The sequence below is a fragment of the Saccopteryx bilineata genome, chromosome 8 (genome assembly GCF_036850765.1).
Source record: "Saccopteryx bilineata isolate mSacBil1 chromosome 8, mSacBil1_pri_phased_curated, whole genome shotgun sequence".
Classification (NCBI taxonomy): Eukaryota; Metazoa; Chordata; class Mammalia; order Chiroptera; family Emballonuridae; genus Saccopteryx; species Saccopteryx bilineata.
Window position 1 is genome coordinate 308,773 of NC_089497.1, and position 23,769 is coordinate 332,541.

A 23,769-nucleotide genomic window follows, 5' to 3' on the forward strand; every position below is an offset into this window, starting at 1 on the left:
CCCTTGGAGAACTGCAGTCTGGTTTCCTGGCCCAAGACGGAGCCCATGACTGGGCGGTGCTCCACCCGCGAACGTGCCCAGAGGGCGGTGCCTGAGCCAGCCTCGGGATCCCACCCTACGCTTCCTCGTTCGACTTCCTTCTTCCTGGCTGCACAACCCAAGACGCCCGCTCCCCCACCCTCCCGGTGGTGCAGAGAGAGCCAGAGCTGGGACTCAGACCCAGCTTCACGGACATGCCAATCTAACACCCTGTCAACTGCCCTGCTTCAAACCCTGGCTCCTCACTCTTCAGAAATAAGCAGGGAACTCCACGCCACACCTGCCCCTGTGGATCTGGCTTCTGCCTGTCTGTTCTCTCCACCCCCAACTGTGCTCTGGGCTCTCACCCAGCAGGTTGACTCCTGCCCCTGGACCTTTGCACGTGCTGTTCCCCCGTGCCTGATACGCCTCTCTCTCTCTTTTCACCTACTTAACCCTGACTTCACCTTCACGCCTCAGCTCCTTTGGGGATGCCTTGCCTGACCTTCGCAGGCACTACTGCGCACTTCCTCCTGGTAACGGCTGGCTCTGTCACGGAAGCGCTTCCCTCCTTCTCCCAACAGCCCACGAACAAGGATAAGGACCACATCTGTTGTCCTCACCACCCATGTCCAGCCTCATGTAGTGCCTGGCACATACTAGGTGTTCAAGAAATATTTATGGGTGAAATGAATGATGTATCCTTCATGGGAACCCCTGTCCTAAAACCAGTATACCTTCACAAACACAATGTCCACGTCCCAAGCGACCAGGCACCGAGGTAAGTCCTTCATACCCGAGCTCTGGGGGATACTAACCCTGGCCAGTGGGCAGCCAGGAAGCGCTGGGGCCGAGATGAGGTGTGGGCCCGGATGAGCTGAGCCAGGCCACTCTGTGGACCCCCAGGCCAAGCATGCTGCCTCGGCCCTTTTGAGTGTGACCTGGCTGGGTCCCCTTACGTCCCTCACACAGACGGAGGAGGGTGTGCGAGTCCCTTCCCCCTGGGGATTACCAGCAGGGACCACGCCCGTGGGAAGGACACCCCTATGCTGGGCACCTCCCCTTCACCAGAGGGCAGGCAAGATGGGCTCCACCACCAGCACAGAAGACCGTGCTTGTGACTTTGAAAAGGGCACCCTCTTCTGGTGAACACAGCGCTTCAGCCCCCAGCTGGGCCTGAGCACCCCCTTCACCAGAGGGCAGGCAAGGTGGGCTCCACCACCAGCACAGAAGACCGTGCTTGTGACTTTGAAAAGGGCACCCTCTTCTGGTGAACACAGCGCTTCAGCCCCCAGCTGGGCCTGAGCACCTCCCTCCCTCCCACAGCTCTGGTCCAGCAGCAGCCCGAACAGCTGTCCACTGCGAGCCTGGAGCTCTGCCCCTGAGGGCCTGTGACCCTTGGTCCTAGCCATCCTCCCAACACCAACAGTGGACTCTGCTCTTCCTTCGAGGGGGCTGGGAGCCTTCCCGGTGTGGCCTGTCGTCATGCAGGCAGGACATGTGGCCACATGTAGCGACTTGCCACTTTCTTTGCTCAGAACCTGGGGGAGATAACGTCCTGCGCTCGACCCCTTGAGAGATTTCTGTGGCAGAGATAAGACACCCGCAGGTCTGGGAGTCACGAGGCCGACGAGGAAACCGTCAGCAGAACTCAGCACTGACTTCAGCGGCCTCACGGAGAACCCCTGGCACTCCAGAGGGAGGCAGTGAGAACCCCAGCCCACGTCATGGGTTTTAGCCCGGGCGGGAGAGGTGACGTGTGTCTTGTTGGGGTACCCAAGGAGACAGACCCTCAGTCCTCTCACGGAGGTCGCCACATGCCCTGGGCTCTGCACAGAGTCAGGAGCCAGGAGGAAGCCAGGGCTGGCTCAAGGTCACCCAATGGCCAGCTGGAACCAGGTCCCAGGCCCCACCCCCAATCCAGAACCAGCTCTGCTGGAGTGGGGAGGAGGGAGCTGCTCTCCAACCTGGGCCTCCGCTGGGCACAGAGGGACTGTTCTTTGCTGCTCAACAGTCCCCCTATTTGTCCCGTGCAGGCTGCAGCCTCCCTCCCGTCCTGCCGACAAGAAAGGTCTGGCGTCCGCGTCCACAAATATGTGTGCCTTCTGGAGGGAGGGGCAGCCGGGCGTGAGCCCAGAGGGTGGGGGAGGGGCAGCTATACCCCCTGAATATTTCTGACCAAGTGTCCAAAACGTGCTCTTTGTGTTTGCTCTGGGGAGAGGAGGGGCAGACGCAGTTTTCATTGTATACTCTTACAACAGTGAACATTTTTGCCATGTGCCTGTATTTCCTAAGTAAATATGAAACTCACAGAAATAAATACACACACACAAAAAGGCCAGGAAGACAGAAAACAGAGCAGCAGGAGCCTGGAATTTCAGAGGGGGAGGGAGCCCAGGTATTGACCTTCCTAGAAAAACAAAGGCCAAGACTTCCCGAGGGAGCTGGCCAGGCGTGCGGCCCTTTGGGCAGGCTGAGTTTCAGCCTCAGAGTGATCTGAGCGGGGGACACTGCTATCCCCCCCCCCCCCACACACACACACGTACAAATGAGGAGACAGAGCCCAGGTCCTAAGCCCTGGCTCCTGCTGCTGGCCCCACAGGCCCATAGTTCTCAGAGAGCCTTAGGGAGCAGCACACTGCTCTGGAAGGAATGGGGTGAGGTGTCAGAGCCTGCCACCTCGAGGGGTCATGGAGGCAGGCCACTGAGATCCTAGGGGTCCATCCCACCTTCCTGGGCCAGGCCAGCTGAGATCCTAGGGGTCCATCCCACCTTCCTGGGCCAGGCCAGCTGGACACGGCCCTGCCCTGAGCCTCAGTCTGCTCATCTACTAAGTGGGTGACTCTTTCCTACCTTGCGAGGCAGCAGTGAGGATGGCCCCAGGGGAGGTGCCCCGCATTAGGAAGGCGCTCAGCACACACCCACGTCCTCCTCCCTTCCCTGCCCTGGTGACTCCGGCAGCAGGAAGGCTGTGTCCTGCCAGGCCAGACACTGCCCACAGCCTGGGGAAAGGCACCAGGGTCTGGAAGTCAGGCCCGAGGCTGGCAGAGACCCTCCCCGCCCAGTAGGTAGGCCCTGGACACTGAGATGAACACAAAGGCCCTTGGGAGACAGATGGGCAGCACGTCTGTGTGTGTGAGCCCCCAAGGGCTCCCATGGAGGCCGGAGACCTGGCGTGTCCTTGTTGCACAGACTGGGGCCTCCCCAGAGGGCCACCTCCGCCTCCTGGCTGCCCCAAACACCCAGATGGAAAGAAGAGCTGGGAGGGGACACTTTATATTCCAGACGGAGCTGGTCAGGGAAGACACGGCCGGGGACCATCCTGGTCCTCCCTTACCTCGGTCCAGTGTCCTGGCAGGGGCCTGCCGCCTTGCTGGCCTCTGGTGGCCTCCTGTGTGGCTCACACAGAGCTTCCTCTGTCCACCGCCCTGGCCTGTGCGATAGTCAGTTCAGGTCATCAACCCTGAGCCCCTGCTTAATCCGCCACAGTCCAAGTCAGCACCAGCCAGACATGTGACAGACCACAGCCCCACAGACCTGTTTGGCCGGAGCAGCAGCTGGGCCAGTGGGGGAGGGCTGTCCGCCCTGCCCTCAGGGGCTGTGTGATGACCAAACTCCTGCCCAGCCCTGGGCTCCGGCCTGCCCTGGAGAGGTCGAGACCTGGCAGTGATGGGGGTGGGCCTGTGGGGAGGGGGCAGTAAGGGAAAAGGTCACACTTCTCCCCAAACAGAGCTGGGCTGCCTGGATAACGGGGTGTGTGTGTGTGTGTGTGTGTGTGTGCGCGTGCACGCGCATGTGTGTGCGTGTGTGTGTGTGTGTGTGTGTGTGAGTGTGTGTGTGTGTGTGTGTGAGAGAGAGAGAGAGAGATGCGTGTGTTGGGTCCCTTCTCTCACACCATAAATGAATATCAATTCCAGGTCAGAAACCTAATGGAAAAGAGGAATAGACAGTAGATTCTTCATGACCACAAGGCAGAAAAAAATTTTCTTAAAAGATATAAAGCATTAATAATCAAGGGAAAGATATGGCTCAACGGTAAAGCATCAGCCCAGCGTGTAGAAGTCCCAGGTTCGATTCCCAGCCAGGGCACACAGGAGAAGCGCCCATCTGCTTCTCCACCCCCCACCCCCTCCTTCCTCTCTGTCTCTCTCTTCCCCTCCTGCAGCCAAGGCTCCATTGGAGCCAAGTTGGCCCGGGGCACTGAGGATGGCTCTGTGGCCTCTGCCTCAGGCGCTAGAATGGCTCTGGTTGCAACAGAGCAACGCCCCAGATGGGCCTGCCGGGTGGATCCTGGTAGGGTGCATGCGGGAGTCTGTCACTCTGCCTCCCCGCTTCTTACTTCAGAAAAATACAAAATATATATATATATATATATATATATATATATATTATAAAAAATATATATTTTAAAATGTTGTTCAGATAGGGGTAAGACAGTGAGAACGGGACAGCGTGTCTCCCCATCTCTGTGGGACAGGATCTGTATCCCACTAGGTATGTGCATGGGTGGGGAAGAGAACAGCAGGGGCCCGGGGCTATGCCGATAACACCCCCAGGGGGTGTCCTGTCAACAGGAGAGCCACCCCAGCCACACAGGTTTCTGAGCTGCGAGGACTCCTTCCACTCTCTCACCTCACAGCCAAGAACAGAGGCTCAGAGATGGAAAGGAACTTGCCCAAAGCTGAACAGCAAGTCAGAAGCCGGCAGGGGCAGGATGAAAACTTTGGTCTCACGGAGCTAAAACCAGGCTTCTCTCAAATTCTTTCATTGCTAATTACCTCAACACCAAGCAGTGCTAACTTCTTTTTAGCACCTAACACTCTCTGAAATTCTCTTATTGGCTCCCTTACTTGTTGTGAGTCCGCCCCCCCCCCCCCCCCCCCCCCCCGCTGGAATAAACGCTCCTGAAGAGGAGGGCTTCTGTCCGTTTTGCTCCTGTGGTATTATTATCGGTACTCCGTAAGTACTTGTTGTGAGCAAATGAATAGAGCTGACCTTTCTATTTGGACTTAGGGGTCCTAGAAATACTCCGTGGCTTCTACAACATCCCCAAGGGAGGGAAAAGGAATAACTGTATGACACTGACACACTTTCATGGAATTGTCTTCATAACCATCTTAGGAGATGGGCCTTATCATCACCCCCATTTTAAAGAGGAGAAAACTGAGGGTCAGGGAGGTCTATTATCTTGTCCGAGGTCACAAAGCCAGGAAGCTGGGAGCCGAGATTGAACCTGGTCCCAGAGGCAAGCTGGCTCCCAGCCGACCCACACACTGGAGCTGATCAGGACCTGCACAGAGCCACCTTTCCTGTCTCCACCCCCCACCCCAGCTCTCCCGGGCGCTGATCACACCATCCAAAGAGCTTCCTGGTCTCTTCCACACTCATTCGGCTCAGGGAGAGACAGGGGTCTCTCGGAGTAACACCAAGTTCAGCTCTCTGACCTCCCAACTCCCCAAGTTGGTGAGTATTGGATTTGCCACTGGACACTAAACCTCCTTCCCACTCCACTTCCTACCAAATCCTCAGGACTCTCGGCCAAGTCCAAAACGTGGTCTCCGTTCAGCCCTGGTATGAGCTGAATAATGAGATGGTTCCACAATGCTCACAGGCAAATGGCTTTATTATTGTAATGTGCTGACACTCAGCGTTTTAAAGAAACTGTATCATCACCCTGTAAGCCAGACAGGGAAAGACAAATATCATGTGATTTCATTTACACGTGGACTCTAAAGAACAAAATCAACAAAACAGAAACGGATTCAAAGATACGGAGAACAGACCGACCACTGACGGGGGGGGGGGGGGGGGGGGGGGGCTGGGTGAAAAAGGGGAGGGTTCAGTACCAGGTGATGGTCACAGAACAGTCAGGGGACGTCAAGTGCAGCACAGGGAACAGAGTCAACCGTATTGTAACAACTACGGCCGGGGCCAGGTGGGCACTGGAGATGCTGGGGGCACTCTGTGAGTACAGGACTGTCTGACTACTGTGTGGGGCATCTGAAACTAACACAGAATAATAGTGAATGTACATTGTATTTGAAAAATGAAAATAAAAAATTTAAAAGAACTGACATTACCAGCCTGATAGCTTTCACTAAGTCCTCAGATAATAATTCTTAAAAATTCATTTAAAAAAAATAAAATAAAATATAAATTAGCTCTGGTAGTCTTGGAGCTAAAAAGATCCTCCGACTTATAGCTACCCTACATCAATAGGTACACAAACCCTCTCTCCAGCCTCGGTCTGCAGGGAACTCACAACATGGGAGGGCAGCTGATTTCTGGTTGGGTTCAGCTAAGTCAAGTCCAACAGAAACTCCTGCCAGCCCCTGATGCTGGGGACCAGGAGGTGCCTCAGCCACCTCTCTCCCCTCAGGGAGGTCTCGGTCCTGCAGAGGAGACCGTGCACCCCAACAGGAAGGGGCGGTCCTGCAGAGGAGACCGTGCACCCCAACAGGAAGGGACGGTCCTGCAGAGGAGACCGTGCACCCCAGAAGGAAGGGGCGGTCCTGCAGAGGAGACCGTGCACCCCAACAGGAAGGGACGGTCCTGCAGAGGAGACCGTGCACCCCAGAAGGAAGGGGCGGTCCTGCAGAGGAGACCGTGCACCCCAACAGGAAGGGGCGGTCCTGCAGAGGAGACCGTGCGCCCCAGCAGGAAGGGGCGGTCCTGCAGAGGAGACCGTGCGCCCCAATAGGAAGGGGCGGTCGTGCAGAGGAGACCGTGCGCCCCAATAGGAAGGGGCGGTCGTGCAGAGGAGACCGTGCGCCCCAATAGGAAGGGGCGGTCCTGCAGAGGAGACCGTGCGCCCCAATAGGAAGGGGCGGTCCTGCAGAGGAGACCGTGGACCCCAACAGGAAGGGACGGTCCTGCAGAGGAGACCGTGCGCCCCAACAGGAAGGGACGCGGCGCGGCAGGGATTACCCGCCCACGCGGCAGTGCGAGAGGCCGAGCTCCCGCACAGGATTGCAAACCCCACTGCAGCACCCGGGATGGGTGTGGGGCAGCCTGCAGGCCACGCTCACTCGAGTCTGAGCACTCCTCCCAGAGGACGGGCCCCAAGAGTGTCTGTGTACACAAACGCTCACACACTCAGAGCTGGCGGGGCCCGGGGCAACCAGCAGCCCTGAGAGGATGTCCACGGCGGTGGGTGGAAGGTGCACAGCAGGCTTGCCGGGCTGGCATCACTGTTGAAATATTGTTTCTAGAACCTTCATATATGTTACTGGGAGGGGGTGGGGGGTTTGTGGTTTTGCTGAAATGAGCTAATGTATGTGAGGACATTGTTCGGCAAAGAGGAGTACACGCTTCAGAGCATGTTTGCTGGGTTAGAACGGCACACGTGCTAGAGCAGGAGACACGCACACTGTCCCTCAAACTGTCACCGAGCTCTCAGCTGCTGCACCCTGCTTCTCCAGCCGGGCACTGCCGTGGCGGCTGTGCACTGTGTCCCTGCACACTGCTCTCTGCTCAGTGAGGGCGGTACCCAGGGAAAGATGCGGGATGAGAGCGATGAGGGAGAACGGGGGTTTCCAGGGGGCAGGAGCCAACGCAGGGCAAGGCTGGGTGCAGTGGGGAGGCAGTGGGCACATGACACACTGCTCCCAGACTCGGGTTGGAGGCACAACGCCACGGCTGAGTGTGGCAGTGTGGGGGACCGCAGTACACAGACCTCACCAGCAGGACAGGCCTTCTCCCAGCCTCTTTCATCTAAGGAAACCCTCCTGACCAGAGGAGCAACCCAGCTCCCTAGCCCCTAACTATGAAAGACCACTGGGGAGTGACAAGACACATGGTCAACCTCCCAGATCCACCAGCTCCGACTGGCACACCCCGGTGCCAGGGAGCTTACCACAAGGACAGGACAGCTGTGCTCTTCAGGTCCAGGGATGCTTAGGTGCTTAGCTCACGCCCCACCCCAGTAATCAGGGCACTGGTGTGGAGGGAAGCTCAGGACGTAATGGGTCCCAGCTCTGGGCTGCCTTGGCATTCCCTCTGCACCACGGGGCAGGGGCATGGCTAAAACCATGAGGGCTGTGGCGTGGTCAGCAGGAATGGGGTGAGCCAGGCGGGGTGGGCTGGTCAGAGCAGTGGCTGGAAGGGCAGGCAGCCATGACCCCCTTTCAGCATCCTTCAGAGAGGGCAGCAGCTCTGGTCATAAGACCCAAAATTACTTGATGTTTGCAAACTGTGCAGGAGCTAGAATCCCTGGCAGAGGAAGGTGCCAGTCCTCCTCCTGGCCCCTCCACTGCAGGGACATCTGTGGGGGACACTAGGTCCTCCATTCCCCAGGCAGTAACTCCCGGGGATGGTTGGACTGTGGGGCAGCTGAACACAGTCAGATGCTGTGTGACCTTGGGTCCGTCCCCGCCTCTCTCACGCCTCAGTTTCCCTATCTCTAACAGGGCAGGGGCTGCAGGAGACTCCCTCTGAGCTGTGGGCATTCTGGCACCCTAAGCACCTCTTAGCTCATCCTGTCTTGCTTCCTGGGTGGTCCAGGACTGCTCCTCTTCTCTCCTTCCCAACCCAACTGGAAGGCTCTGGCCACACATGGGTTAACAGGCTTGGCCACTTTGCCAGCCCGCTGAGAAGCCAGGCATAATGTCGGGTGCAGGGAAAGGTGACCAGGGGGCCACGACTGTGTCACTTCACTTCAGAGTTGCTCTGAGGGGTGGGACAGGCCGGCACGGGCACTCCCTGGTGGGGACTGACCCCAGAGTGGAGCAGTGGCTCAGCAAAGTGCACAAGCAGACTCTTGCTTCTCCTGCAGCACAAGGGCCCGCCCCAACCAAGCGTGGAGTGTGCTCAGGGAACAAGCTGACCAGGCAGAGCGGCCTGCCCTGGGAACCTCGTTCTGTGGACAGACGCAGGAGAGGGGACACTGTGCTGTCTGCTTGGTTTGCTTCAGGGACAGATCAGCGGTGATGACAGTTGACAGCTTGGCAATTTAAAGTGGCAACTGCCTGGCAGAAACACAGAGCAGGGCTTTCCCCAGAGCTGGGTGGGGGCAGAGCCCTGACTCACTTCTGCCAGCCCATCACCGCCCAAGAATAGCCAGCTCCGGGCAGGGGAGGGGTTTCCCATAGTCTAAGCCCCTGGCACGGGAGGATCTCAACTCAAAGCTGGCAGGTGAGACATCCCTGGCACCTGAAGTAGCCCTCACTCAGACCACCCTGCCTCCCGCCCGCCCGTTATCATAGGGTGGGGAGATGCCACGGAAGTTTCAGCCCAGCACCATTTCCTAAACCGATTTCGCCTGGTAGGGGTCTGACCCGGAGCGCCCCCCCCCCCAAGCTAAGTACCAACCTCTGGCCCACCTGAGCAGGAGGAGGGACTGCCCAAGGTCACACAGGGGTTCAGGGTTGGTCTGACTCGGATCATGCTCTCCCAGCCCAGACGAAGCTCCGAGTCCCTCCCTGCAGCGTCTAACCCGGCTCCCTGCGAATTCCTGAGATGCCTCCACGTCCTGTCCGCAGGATCCAGCCCCGGGAGGGGCGGCGGGATTTCTCCGCGGGGAGGCGGGCGCAGGGGGAGCGGACACAGCGCCCGCACGGGGGGGGGGTTCGCCCTCCGGGTCTTCCCTCCCCGGGAGGCAGTCAGCTGCGTGGACACGGAGACGGAACCCGACCCCCTCCCCGGGACCGCGTTTCCAGCGCCCGTAGGCTGCACACGGCCGCGGAGCCGCCCCGCGGAGCCCCAGTGCGGGAGCCGCGGAATCTGCGCCCCAGGGCCGGCGTAGCCCCGACCCCGTCTCGGCCTCTGAGCCCTGACTGCGGCCTTGACACCTCCCGGCGACGCGCCTGCGACCCCTCCCCGCCCGGCGGCCGAGAGTGGCCCGCGTTCCCGCACCGCCCGCACCGCGCCGCGCCGCCGGCCCACCTCCTTCCTCGCGGTTCGCCTGCAGCCACCGAGGTCGCGCAGTCCCCGCACCGGGCGCGCCCCAGCGCGTCGGGCCGGCCGAGGGGGGCCGGGGGCTCGGCTGCCCAGCCCGCGCCCGGCCCTCCCGCCCACTCCGCCGCTGCGCGCGTCCCCTCGGCCGTGGCCGCGCAGCGTCCTGCCTCGGTTTACCCCTACGGCGGGGGGCGGGGCGGGAGGTCGGCGCCGCCCCGCGGTGGACGTCAGCCGGGCCCGCGCAGTCTGCGGCCAGGGCGCGCACAACCCCGGCGCGCGGAGGCAGCCCCGCGGCCCCGACATCCCCTCGGGCTCCCCGGGATCCCGAACAGCACCCAGCAACCGAGGCCGCAGGCCGAACCCCCGGCTCCCAGCCCGCGGACGGGACACTGAAGCCGGGGCGGGCGGTGCGCGCGCGTGCACCTGTCGGTCCCACGGGTCCTCTCCAGGACGCGCGCGCACCGCACCGCACCGCGCCAAAGGCTCCTTGTGCCGCAGCGAGCACTGACTCAGCACCCCCGGGGCCGGGCCGCGGTTCTGGGTCCTGGGTCCCGGGACCCGGGTCCTAGGCGGCAGCGCGCTCAGAGACCGGCCAGGGCGGAGGAGGCGGAGACGGAGGCGGCGGGCTGGCCGGGGGGCAGGGTGCGCAAGGACCGGCGTGTACCTAGTGCGGAGCCGAGGACGGGGATGCGTACTGCCGGGTGGGCGGGGGGCTGGGGCCTCCACCGCCGCGGCTCCCCTTCGTCCGCAGCGGGGCCGCCGACCGGGCGGACCCGGAGCTTCGGTCGCTGGGTTGTGTGCGGCGCGCCCCCGGGCGGCCGGAGCGGGCACGGCAGAGGCCAGAGGAGCGCTGCAGTGGCCCTGCGGAGAGGACACTGGGCAAGTGATGTCATGAATCAAGAGGCGGGAGTCCCCGTGGGCCTTGGCGCGGAGGGGCCGTGTGACCTTGGGCTTTAGGGAAGGGGGCAGCTCGATTTTCAGCTCTGATAGCTCCTGACCCTGGACATCCGGGACAGGTCGGAGTGGACAGTGGATCTAGTAATGGACTTAATTTAGGCTTATTTCATTGACGGAGGTAGAAACTGTGATAGCAATTCCACAGACGAGGGCACTGTAACACAGAGGGGAGTCTCCCGCTGGGCACACGCAGCTGGGATTCGAACACACGCCTCTGAGGCTGCAGAGGCCAAGGATGGTCTGACCACCGCAGGCCCCGGTCTTGAAGCAGTTATGAAGCACCTGAGATGCTGCTGGAAGATGCAAGGCTCTGGAAAGAAAAAGGGATGCCCAGCCCCGGACAGGTCTTCCTCACCTGCGGGCGAGAAGAGTGAGCGGTCCTGCTGGTGCTCACACCAGACCCTGAAAGCAGCTGCCATGGGCTTTGGCAGCCAGAGTCCCCACCCCATACCACACCCCGTGTTGCAGCTTTTGTTTTGGAGAACTATAAATATTATAATTTCATAAATATTTTTTAAAAGAGAACTTAGAAGAAAAAAAGATGCTTGTAGTTTTTTAATAGTCAAAAATGTTCCACTAGACAAATTTGAAGAAATGTTCTACTAGGACAAGCCACATCCCTTTGTGAACTTGGCTGCTGGGAGGTGGGTGAGGGAATTTAGACCAAACAGCAAGGGTTTAGAGTCTGTTCAGCCTGGGGGAGTCCCACCGTGGTGCTCAGCCTCACTGCATTCATCCATGAAACAGAACCTGTCATAGAGAACCCCCTTGCCTCCCTCTAGCTGTGGTGAGGACCCTCTGTGATGTGTAAGGAGGTTGTGTAACATGCACTGTGGAGATATGTTTATTCCCAGAAGTCATGAAGGAAAATATTAATTTAACTAGGTAACAGTCAAAATTCCTAAATGGAATGAAAATGACACAAACAATTTTAAAAGCAAACGGTAAACTTAAGAAATGTCTGCAGCACTGAAGTTAGTTGAGGAAAAGAAGCAGAAAGTTAAATTTCCTGATAAATAAGGAGCTCTTTCAAAGCAATAGGAAAAAGATGACTAATCCATTAGAAAAACGGGCAGAGTATATGAACAAGCAGTTCATGGAAAGATTCTATCTCACTTGTACTTAAATGCACATCCAAGAAATACAAATCAAAGCACCACACGCGGGCCCTGGCCGGTTGGCTCAGCGGTAGAGCGTCGGCCTAGCGTGCGGAGGACCCGGGTTCGATTCCCGGCCAGGGCACACAGGAGAAGCGCCCATTTGCTTCTCCACCCCTCCGCCGCGCTTTCCTCTCTGTCTCTCTCTTCCCCTCCCGCAGCCAAGGCTCCATTGGAGCAAAGATGGCCCGGGCGCTGGGGATGGCTCTGTGGCCTCTGCCCCAGGCGCTAGAGTGGCTCTGGTCGCAACATGGCGACGCCCAGGATGGGCAGAGCATCGCCCCCTGGTGGGCAAAGCGTCGCCCCTGGTGGGCGTGCCGGGTGGATCGGTCGGGCGCATGCGGGAGTCTGTCTGACTGTCTCTCCCTGTTTCCAGCTTCAGAAAAATGAAAAAAAAAAAAAAAAAAAAAAAAAGCACCACACGCTTGCCATTTACAAAAAAAACAAAAATCCTTCCAAGTTGGCAGAAATGAACGAGTTTGATAATACTTCAGCTGTTGAAGGTGAGAAGACACGAGTGCACTCAAAGGCACTGGTAGGTGAGGCGCGAGATGGTTCTGGCTTTCCTTAAGGTGATGGGGCACGACCACAGAGCACGTCCACATGTGTCAAAGTCCAGAGACGGTCCACACAGCGTCCGGCGGGAGAGTCAAGCCAACCGAGGAAACCCCTCTGGGGTCGGACAACGGGAGAAGGAACCTCGTGTGACACAAGCACGCGCAGGATTCAACTCAGGACTCAACTCGGTCCCAGGACAGGAAGGTCTCTGAAACGTGTTTGTTGTGAGAAATGCAGGAAACGGAAGACTGCACATGTTATGACCTTTGTGCACTTCCTCACCCCCAGCACGTACACACACACCAAAACCGGCTGTGGTTGGCTGCCGCCTTTGAGAGGACCTGGGGTGTGTGGGGTGCATATGAGAGGGGCTTCCGCTTCTCATTTCACGCTTTTCTGAGGATTAGTTCTTTTTTTTTAATGTTTACTGATTTTAGAGACAGAGAAAGGGAGACAGGAACTTCAATATGTTCCTGTAGGTGCCCTGGCTGGGGATCGAACCTGCTACCTCTGCGCTTTGGGATGATGCTCTAACCAACTGAGCCATCCAGCCAGGGCAACTGGTTCATTTTTTAAAAGTCACTAGTTACTATCTAGTGTAGGTACAGGATCATGGGTCAATTAAATCTTCTTTATATACATTTTAAATATTAAGTAATGGCCCTGGCTGGGTAGCAGGGGGCCCCCATTTTTGGATTTGTGGGAACAGAGTCAAAGGGTCATTGATCTGGGGGACGCTGGCTTGCAGAACTCCTAAGATCCCTCCTGACTTGCCAATATCTTGTCTCTTTTTCCTTCTCCACAGCAGTGCCCCCACTGGAAACACCTGGTTCACATTTCCTCCCCAGGTTACCCGTGGCAACGGTCCCATCATCTGGGTGAAAGGTCTGTCTTGTGGAGCTGGGACAGATTACAGGGCACTGGGCACCCACGTGGGGCTGAGGTGTCGGCGGGGGGGGGGGGAGCAAAGCCTCATGTTGGGAAACGGAGCCGCTCAGCCCACCCAGAGGTCTCAGTCCTGCTGCTTTCCCCTCAACAGGAAGCTCTCCATTCACATGGCCATTCTGGTCCACCCCACCCCCCACCAGTCATCACCTAGAACCTTCTGTGGCTCCCCACTGCCCACCAATCCACGTAGACCCGCTTTAGCTACACACTCAAGGGTCTGCACGTTCTGGCCTCAGTTTACCTATCTAGCTCTTCCCCCTCGTCCATGCTTGTCCTGTCCTGCATTTTTCAAAATACAGATTCATCACCTTCCTTCCCTGCTCAGAACCCTCAGCGGCCACCCGAGACTAGGAGGGTGAAGTCTAAGCTGCTCAGGCTTGCGTTCAGAACTGGCATCTGCCTCCCAGCCTAGCGACACCCACAGCGGCGTTTCTCAAACCGAAGAACCGGTGATCCTCTAAGAGTAGGGTTTGTAAGGCTCATGAGATTCCCAAGTTAAACACCGCTACACCAGAGGACCCCACGATCACTGCGTGTTCACAAACCCAACAGGAAGGACAGCGGAGACAGGCAGCAGAGCGGTTCTGAGACTCATCCAGGCAACCCACCTGCTCCTGTCCAAGTGGGGCTCCTGTCATCCTCCTGGAAAGACCGTTCACAACACTGTCTAATGTCAAGTGGACAAATGGTCTCTCATGCCAAGACAAGTCCCTGGATAAGAGTTTCTTTATCCAATATCACTGGGTCAGCGGGCCGTTCACTTGTAAAAGGACACATTTGGACCTCTGTTTCCCATCATCCATGGAAGTTAACTCAAAATCATCAAAGGCCAAAACGTAAGAGTTAAAACAGCGTAACTCTTGGCAGAAAACACAGGAGTAAATCTTTGGGTCACCTCAATGATTTCTTTCATTTTTTTTTTTTTTTCTGTATTTTTCTGAAGCCGGAAACGGGGAGAGACAGTCAGACAGACTCCCGCATGTGCCCGACCGGGATCCACCCGGCACGCCCACCAGGGGGCGACGCTCTGCCCCTCCGGGGCATCGCTCTGCTGCGACCAGAGCCACTCTAGCGCCTGGGGCAGAGGCCGAGGAGCCATCCCCAGCGCCCGGGCCATCTTTGCTCCAATGGAGCCTCGGCTGTGGGAGGGGAAGAGAGAGACAGAGAGGAAGGACAGGGGGAGGGGTGGAGAAGCAGATGGGCGCTTCTCCTGTATGCCCTGGCCGGGAATCGAACCCGGGACCTCTTGCACACCAGGTCAACGCTCTACCACTGAGCCAACCAGCCAGGGCCTCAATGATTTCTTAGTTATGACATAAAACGTCCAAGCAAAGCAGTAAAAGAGAAAATGGACATGTTGGACTTTATCAGAATTCAAAACTTCTGCACTTCAAAAGACACCAGTAAGAAAGTGAAAAGGTGAGCCACATCCTGGGAGAAAATATTTGTAAAACATAGGAGCAAAAAAGGACTCGCCTCTAGAATATAAATAGGAACCATATGACTCAATAATAAGAGATCATCAACAACAACAACAACAAAGAGATCAACACAATTAAAAAAATGGGCAAAAGGTTTGAACAGACATTTCACCAAAGGAGATATATGAATAGCCGACAAGCACATGAAAAGAGGCTCAACACTGCTGTCCATCAGGGAGATGCAAAGCAGAACCCAGTGAGACACCACTTCACACGCACTAGGACGGCTAGAACCAAAGAGACAAGGAACGGCAAGTGTAGGTGAAAATGTGGAGAAATTAGAGCCTCATCCATCGCTGGTGAGAATGTAAATTAGTGCAGTTGCTGCGGGAACAGTTCAGTGTGTTTTAAAAAGTTAAACATAGACTTTCTACATGACTGTGACTCTACTGTTAGGTATTAGTCAAGAGAAATGGAGCCATATGTCCACAGAAAAGCTTACATGTAATATGCACAGCATATTATTGTTCCTAGTAGCCAACATGTACACCAACTAGAGGAACAACCGAAATGTCCATTAACTGGGGACAACAGATAACAAAATGTGGTCTAGTCCATGATGGAACATTACTCAGCAGCACAGAGGAAGGAGGTCCTGACACGCGCTATCACAGGGACACGCCTTGGAAGCATTGTGCCGAGTGGCAGAGCCGATCACAAGGGCCCTATACTGTGTAATTCCATTTATATGAAATGCTCAGAAATGCAAACATATATAGAGAGAAAGTAGATGTGTTTGTTGGGGGAGGGTGCAAGAGAGTGACAGAAAATAAGGGTTTCTTTTTCATGGATGGAACTAATTTAAAATGGTGGTGATGCAGCTGGCCGTGGTACCCTGAGACATGCAGACCCAGCACTGGCACCCACCTGAATCTCTATCAGCAGGGGGAACACCGCTTGTCCCTGCCTGGCGATTCACCGGGAACCCAGTTCTTACAACTAGCACCTTGTGGGCATCAGGGGCTGTCCCAGTGACTGAGTCTCAGGAGTCGGCCGGCAGAGGCAGATCGGGGTGATTCGGGCCTTTGTTGACTGGCCCCTGGGCTTGGTGCTGATGAAAGCAGGCCTCCCTGTACAACCTGGCTCCTCCCGCATGCACCAAGGCCTAGCAGAGGCCACCACCCATGCGAATGACTTGATGGCTCCAGACAGTGGCCGAGGTGCCATTCACAGGCAGCATTTAACTTTGACCTGCCCTGGAGACCCCCCCCAAAGGGTCCCGGGACCAACACACCCAGTGGCAGGGTTTCAACCACAGCAGTGCACGGCCCACTGTTCCCACTAGCGGCACATCCAAAGGCAGATCTTGGCAGGCACCAGACCCTCCAGGGGTGCGTCCACCTCAGGGGGTCAGCCCCTACACAGCAGCTTGTACACTGTGATTGGAGACGACAGTCAGCCAGCCTGAGGGTCAACACCACACACGGGGGGGAGGGGGACACAACCACCAGGGCTCAAGTACAACAGAAGCACCCAGCACAGAGATCAGGGAGACTGTGCCACTGAGCGGCAAAGGACATCTTCTACACAAGGCCACTCCACCAAGACAGGAAGACACTGCGAATCTAATACCCAGAGACAGGAACAGAGAGGCAGCCAGAGTGGGGAGACAGAGCACGCCCCAAACGGAAGAACAGGAGATAAAGAACTCAATGACAAGGAGGCAAGCAATTCAGCAGAGACAGAGCTCAGAACACGGGTTATAATTATGCTCAGGGAACGTGGGGAGAACTTCAACAGCATGGAAAAGAACCGGTTATAAATGAAGAATATAGTATCTGAAATGAAGAATACATTAGAAGGCATCAACAGTACATCAGGTGAAGCAGAGGACTGAATCAGCAATTGGAAAGACAAAGTAAGTAGAAAAGACCCAAACAAAGCAGAAAAAAAAAATAGAATTAAAAAAAATGAGGACAGTTTGCCTGACCTGTGGTGGCGCAGTGGATAAAACGTCGACCTGGAACGCTGAGGTCGCCGGTTCGAAACCCTGGGCTTGCTCAGTCAAGGCACATATGGGAGTTGATGCTTCCTGCTCCTCCCCCCCCTCTCCCCTTCTCTAAAATGAATAAATAAAACCTTTAAAAAAAAAGAGGACAGTTTGAGGGACTTCTGGAACAAGATCAAGCATAACAACCGCTGTAGCACAGGGGACCAGAGGAGAAGGGAGGGAGCAAGGGATCCAGAACTTATTTGAAGAAATAATGATGGAGCCTGACCAGGCAGTGGTGCAGTGGATAGAGCCTTGGCCTGGAACTGTGAGGACCCAGGTTCGAAACCCCAAGGTTGCCGGTTTGAGCACAGGCTCATCCGGCTTGAGCGTGGGCTCACCAGCTTGAACGTGGGGTCGCTGGCTTAAACATGGCATCATAGACATGACTCAATGGTTGCTGGCTTGAGCCCAGAGGTCGCTGGTTTGAAGTCCAAGGTTGCTGGCTTGAGCAAGGTATCACTGGCTCAGCTGGAGCCCCCGGTCAAGGCACGTAGGAGACAGCAATCAATGAACAACTGAGGTGCCGTAACAATGAGTTGATGCTTCTTATATCTCTCTCTTCCTGTCTGTCTGTCTGTCCCCCCCCTCGCTAAAATAATAATAATAATAATAACAACAATAATAATAATGATGGAAAACTTCCCTAACCTGGTGAAGGAAAAAGACACACAAGCTCAACTAGTGTAGAGAGTCCCAAACAAGATGGACCCAGAGAGACCCACACCAAGACACATCATCATTAAAATAGCAGAGGTTTAAGATGAAGAGAGAGTCTTAAAAGCAGCGAGAGAAAGACAGTTACCTATAAAGGAACTCCCATAAGATTATCAGCTGGGCCCTGGCCGGTTGGCTCAGTGGTAGAGCGTTGACCTGGAGTGCAGGAGTCCCAGGTTCGATTCCCGGCCAGGGCACACAGGAGAAGCGCCCATCTGCTTCTCCACCCCTCCCCCTCTCCTTCCTCTCTGTCTCTCTCTTCCCCTCCCGCAGCCGAGGCTCCATTGGAGCAAAGTTGGCCCGGGTGCTGAGGATGGCTCCATGGCCTCTGCCTCAGGCACTAGAATGGCTCTGGTTGTGACAGAGCGACGCCCCCTGGTGGGCGTGCCAGGTGGATCCCTGTAGGGCGCATGCAGGAGACTGTCTGACTACCTCCCTGTTTCCAACTTTAGAGAAATACAAAAAAGAAAAAAAAAGATTATCAGCTGATTTCTAAACACAAACTGTGCAGTCCAGGAGAGAGTGGCACGAAATAGTCAACATTATGAAAAGCAAGGACCTACAACCAAGATTACTCAGCAAAGCCATGATTTAGAATAGAAGGAGAAATAAAGAGCTTCTCAGACAAAAAAAAAACTAAAGGAGCTCATCCCCACAGAACAGTGTTACACAACATGGTAAAGGGTCTTCTTCAAGAAGAAGAAACAACAAAGGAACATAATTATAGAGAATAAAATGGCAATAAGTATTTTAAACACATATAAAATAAATATATATATGTACCTATTAATAATCACTTTAAGTGTAATGGATTAAATGCTCCAATCAAAGACAAAGGGTGGCTGCATGGATAAGAAAACAGGACCCATAGATATGCTGTCTACAAGTAAAGATCTATTTCAGATCGAAAAACATATACAGACTGAAAGAGATGAAAAACTAAAAGCATTTCCCTTAAAATCAGGAACAAGACAGTGATGCCCATTTTCTCCACTTTGAAGTCCCAGCCACAGCAGTGAGACAAGAAGAAGAAAAAACTAAGAAAGCAATCTCATTTACAATTGTACGAAAATAATACCCACAAATAAACTTAACAAAGGTGGTAAAATAAAAGATCTGTACCTGGAAAATGATGACATATTGAAGAAAAAAACTGAAGAAGATACAAATTAGTGGAAGCATATACCTTGTTCATGGATAGGAAGGATTAATATCATTAAAATGTCCATACTACCCAAAGCAATCTATAGACAGATTCAACACAATTTCTATCAAAGTACCAATGGTGTATTTCACAGAATTAGAACAAGTAATCCAAAAATTTGTTTGGAAACACAAAAGACCCAAAATAGTGACAGCAATTTTAAAAAAGACCAGAGTGAGAGATATCACACTACCTGATATCAAACAATACTCCAAGGCCACAGTCATCAAACAAGCATGGTCCTAGCACAAAAACAAAACACAGATCAATGGAAACAAGTAGAGTCCAGAAATAAATCCCTGTCTATACAGTCCATTAATCCGTGACAAAGGAAGCAAGAACAAACAATGAGGTAAAAATGTAAAGAATGGTGTTGGAAAAGTTGAATGGATCCATGCCAAAAAATGAAACTAGACCACCTTCTTACACCATATACAAGAATAAACTCAAAATGAATTAAAGACACGAATGGAAGGCCTGAAGCCATAAAACTCCTAGCAGAAGAAAACAGGCAGCAAACTCTTTAACACTGACTGCTCTTAGCAACTTATTTTTCTGAGATATCTCCTTGGATAAGGGAAAGAAAAAAACAAAAACAAATGAGACTACATATCAAACTAAAAAGGTTTTGCATGGCAAAGCAAACCATCCACAAAACAGAAAGACAGCCTACCACATGGAAAGAGATATTTACCAAAGATACATTCAATACTGGGTTCATATCCAAAATTTATAAATAACTCAGATAACTCAATACCAAAAAACCCAAATGATTCAATTAAAAGTGTGCAGAGGACCTGAATAGACACTTCTCCAAAAAGGTCTTCCCGACGGCCAATAGACTATGAAACGACGCTCAACGTCCTAACAATCACAGAAATGCAAATTAAAACCACAGTGAGATATCACCTGACACCCCTCAGAATGACTGCCATCAACAAACCAACAAACAAGTGCTCTCGAGGGTGCGGAGAAAAGGGAACCCTCGGAGACTGGTGGTGGGAAAGCAGCTGGTGCAATCACTACGAACAACACGGTGGAGGTTCCTCAAAAAACGAAAAATGGAACTGACGTATGACCCAGCAATTCTACTTTGAGTGTTTATCAGAAGAAACCCAAAGCACGAATTCAAAAGGATACATTCACCCCATGGTCAACGCAACATCATTTACAATAGACAAGATAGGGAAGCATTTGGCTCAGGCAGGTGCTGTCTCCACATGAGAGTTTGTGGGTTCGATCCCCAGTCAGGGCACATACAAGAAACAACCAGTGACGGAATGAATAAGAAAAGCAAGAAAAGTCAACGTTTCTGGTAGTGATATACTAGTCATCGTGAAACTATATACTTAGAATGAGTGAATTTTATGGCAGATAAATTGTGCCTTAATAAAGCTTTTAAGAAAACACATGATGACTAAACATAATGCAAGATCCTAGTCTGGGGTAAATACCTGACATAAAGGACATTATTGGGACAACTGGTGAAATCTGACCAGAAATTGTGTATCAATTCTAGTATCGTGGCGATGTTGAACTTCCTGAGTTTGGCTGTTGGACACGGCTATATGAAAGAATGTCCGTCCTCTCAAGAACCAGGGGCTGAAGTATTGTTGCTCAGAGGCCCCCGTCAGCACGCTGCAGGGGGCACCCACCTCTCGGAGAAGAAAGGAGACAGCAGAGTCGGGTGAAACGTTACTGGTGGCGAATCTGGGTGAAGGTCGCACGGGAGGTTTGTTTTGTATTAGTCTTGCTGAAGACTGAAATTACTATGAAGTAACTTACAGCCTGACCTGGGGTGGCACAGTAAAGGGTGGACCTGGAATGGTGAGCTCGCCAGGTTTGAAACCTCGGGCTTGACCGCTCAAGGCACATACAGGAAGCAACCATGAGTGAATGCTTCCCACTCCTCCCCTCCCTTCTCTCTCTCTCTCAAATCAATAAATAAAATCAAAAATAAAATAACTCTTTCAACTCTTTTTTTTTTTTTTTTTTGTATTTTTCTGAAGCTGGAAACGGGGAGGCAGTCAGACAGACTCCCGCATGCGCCCGACTGGGATCCACCCGGCATGCCCACCAGGGGACGATGCTCTGCCCATCCGGGGCATCGCTCTGTTGCAACCAGAGCCACTCTAGCGCCTGGGGCAGAGGCCAAGGAGCCATCCCCAGCGCCCGGGCCATCTTTGCTCCGATGGAGCCTTGGCTGTGGGAGGTGAAGAGAGAGACAGAGAGGAAGGAGAGGGGGAGGGGTGGAGAAGCAGATGGGCGCCTCTCCTGTGTGCCCTGGCCGGGAATCAAACCCAGGACTCCTGCACGCCAGGCCAACGCTCTACCACTGAGCCAATCGGCCAGAGCCTCTTTCAACTCTACAAGAATCCATACATTAAAAAAAAAAGCCATGGGCCCCACAAGGAGAAAAAGCACGATTTAGTTGTGAACACAGCTCCCCCTCATCTCGTGTGCGTGGGACACACAGAGAGAAGAGAGCCAGGTGCCAGAGGGCAGGGCTGGGACACAGGGCTTTGTGCCCACAGCGTTCATTCATTCAGCCAGCAAACACTGACCGGGGGCTCACATGTGCAAGGGCTCAGCTGAGCCAGAAGTACGACAGGACAGGGAGCCTGGGTCCACCTCCCACCGGACACGTTGTCCTGCTGGAACCATCTCTGTCCCCTTGGGTCACAGAGAAGTCAAGCTCTGTCCCCACACTGCAAAGGGGGTCCCAGTGTCCCTCTCTGGGCCCACAGCCTGGAGGAGACAGGCAGAGCCGCTGGGCCCCTGGGATCCGCGGAGCTCAGAGCTCAAGCAGCAGAGTGGGCTGTGCATGCGGAGGGTTGCAGGGAGGGGCCTCCCTCCCTCTCACCTAGAGACCAGTGGACGCTACCAGAGGGCTGGCCCCAGGAGACCCATGAGGCGGCCTCCGGGCCCCCACAGCTCCCTCCACCCCACCCCAACCCCTTGGGGGCTGCAGAGACCCCCCAGCCAGGAGCTCTGAATCATCTTAGGGAACCGATTGTCCCATATGCGCACCCGACGTGACCGACAGACCAAACAATTACCACGTTTCACACATGAACCTCTTTCCAACCAAAACAGATGCTGCTGCAATGAATAGAATTCACAGATTTCAAGCTCATCTGAAATGGGCTCCTGGTGGCTTTTTACAGTTTTCTGTCCACGGGTATTAACCCTCGGGTGTGTAGTGGGTGTCGCTGGGGAAACTGCTCGGGGATGTTGGTGATGACGAGGCACCTTTCTGGGGAGCTGGAACAGGCTGCAGCAGGCGTCCCTGGACCTGTCTGTGTGAGGGCAGGGTGGGTCCCCTGGCCCCATTCACACCCTGGCACCACGGGCTAGCAGCCGGCTTGCCCCCAGCACGGGCAGTGTCTGAGACGGGGTGTAGGCTCTCCGGTCCCAGCAGCCTGCGCAGGCCTGGGTGACTGTGAAGGTGGGTGGCTGCATGGGAGGGGGGCTCAGGCCGGCTGACCCTTGGCTCCTCACTGCTTAGCTGGGAGGCCACTGAGCACTCAGAACACGGTCAATGCAAATGGAGAACTGAATTTTTAAATGAGATATTATTTAATTTTAACTAGCTAAAATTTAAATACCCCTACTTGCAGTGGCTTCATCTGGGCAGTGCTACTGTCTGGCTTGGTGGGACACAGGAGGGAGCAGCAGTGGAGGGGGGCTGCTGGTTTAGGCCCCCACTCATTCTCAGCTGAGGCTCAGGGTCCCCTACCTCTGCTGCACGCCCCCCATTCTGCTGGCCTCCTGCTGACACGGCCTCCACCAAGTCACTCCCACCATGGACGTCTTCCTCGCCCTGTGGACCTCTTCCTCACCCCGTGGACGTCTTCCTCCCCCCGTGGACGTCTTCCTCCCCCCGTGGACGTCTTCCTCGCCCCGTGGACGTCTTCCTCGCCCCGTGGACGTCTGTCTCCCCTGTGGACGTCTGTCTCCCCTGTGGACGTCTGTCTCCCCTGTGGACCTCTTCCTCGCCCCGTGGACCTCTTCCTCGCCCCGTGGACCTCTTCCTCGCCCTGTGGACGTCTTCCTCGCCCTGTGGACGTCTGTCTCCCCTGTGGACGTCTTCCTCGCCCCGTGGACGTCTTCCTCGCCCCGTGGACGTCTTCCTCGCCCCGTGGACGTCTGTCTCCCCTGTGGACGTCTGTCTCCCCTGTGGACCTCTTCCTCACCCCGTGGACATCTTCCTCGCCCCGTGGACGTCTTCCTCGCCCTGTGGACGTCTTCCTCGCCCTGTGGACGTCTGTCTCCCCTGTGGACGTCTTCCTCGCCCCGTGGACCTCTTCCTCGCCCCGTGGACCTCTTCCTCGCCCCGTGGACGTCTTCCTCGCCCTGTGGACGTCTGTCTCCCCTGTGGACGTCTTCCTCGCCCCGTGGACGTCTTCCTCGCCCCGTGGACGTCTTCCTCGCCCCGTGGACGTCTGTCTCCCCTGTGGACGTCTGTCTCCCCTGTGGACCTCTTCCTCGCCCCGTGGACCTCTTCCTCGCCCCGTGGACGTCTTCCTCGCCCTGTGGACGTCTGTCTCCCCTGTGGACGTCTTCCTCGCCCCGTGGACGTCTTCCTCGCCCCGTGGACGTCTTCCTCGCCCCGTGGACGTCTTCCTCGCCCCGTGGACGTCTTCCTCGCCCTGTGGACATCTGGCTCCATTGTTTGAGTGTTTCCCGTCTGTCTCCCGTGGCACCAATGTCCGTGCCGATAAGGGAGGACCTTGGTCTGACATCCTCACTGCCCTGCACAGTGCTGGGCACACCACAGGTGCACACTAGGTATCAGCTACATGGTTTAATGGATAACCCTGACACACTCCCCGGGCAGGAAGG

At 55.1% G+C, this 23,769-nt stretch overlaps 1 protein-coding gene across 7 annotated transcripts in view; it reads right to left on the reverse strand.

Moving 5' to 3' along the window:
- Positions 1 to 23,769, reverse strand: part of IQSEC1 (IQ motif and Sec7 domain ArfGEF 1) — a 205,598-nt gene that overhangs the window by 76,834 nt on the left and 104,995 nt on the right. Inside the window, exon 1 of one of the 7 annotated variants that reach the window (XM_066241776.1) lies at positions 10,577 to 10,696. The exons of 5 other annotated variants lie outside the window; for them this stretch is intronic. The gene's annotated coding sequence lies outside the window, so the exon portion shown is untranslated. Of the gene's footprint in view, positions 1 to 9,900; positions 10,066 to 10,576; positions 10,697 to 23,769 lie in introns of those variants that run through there. One more of the 7 variants, XM_066241775.1, reaches the window with a different exon arrangement.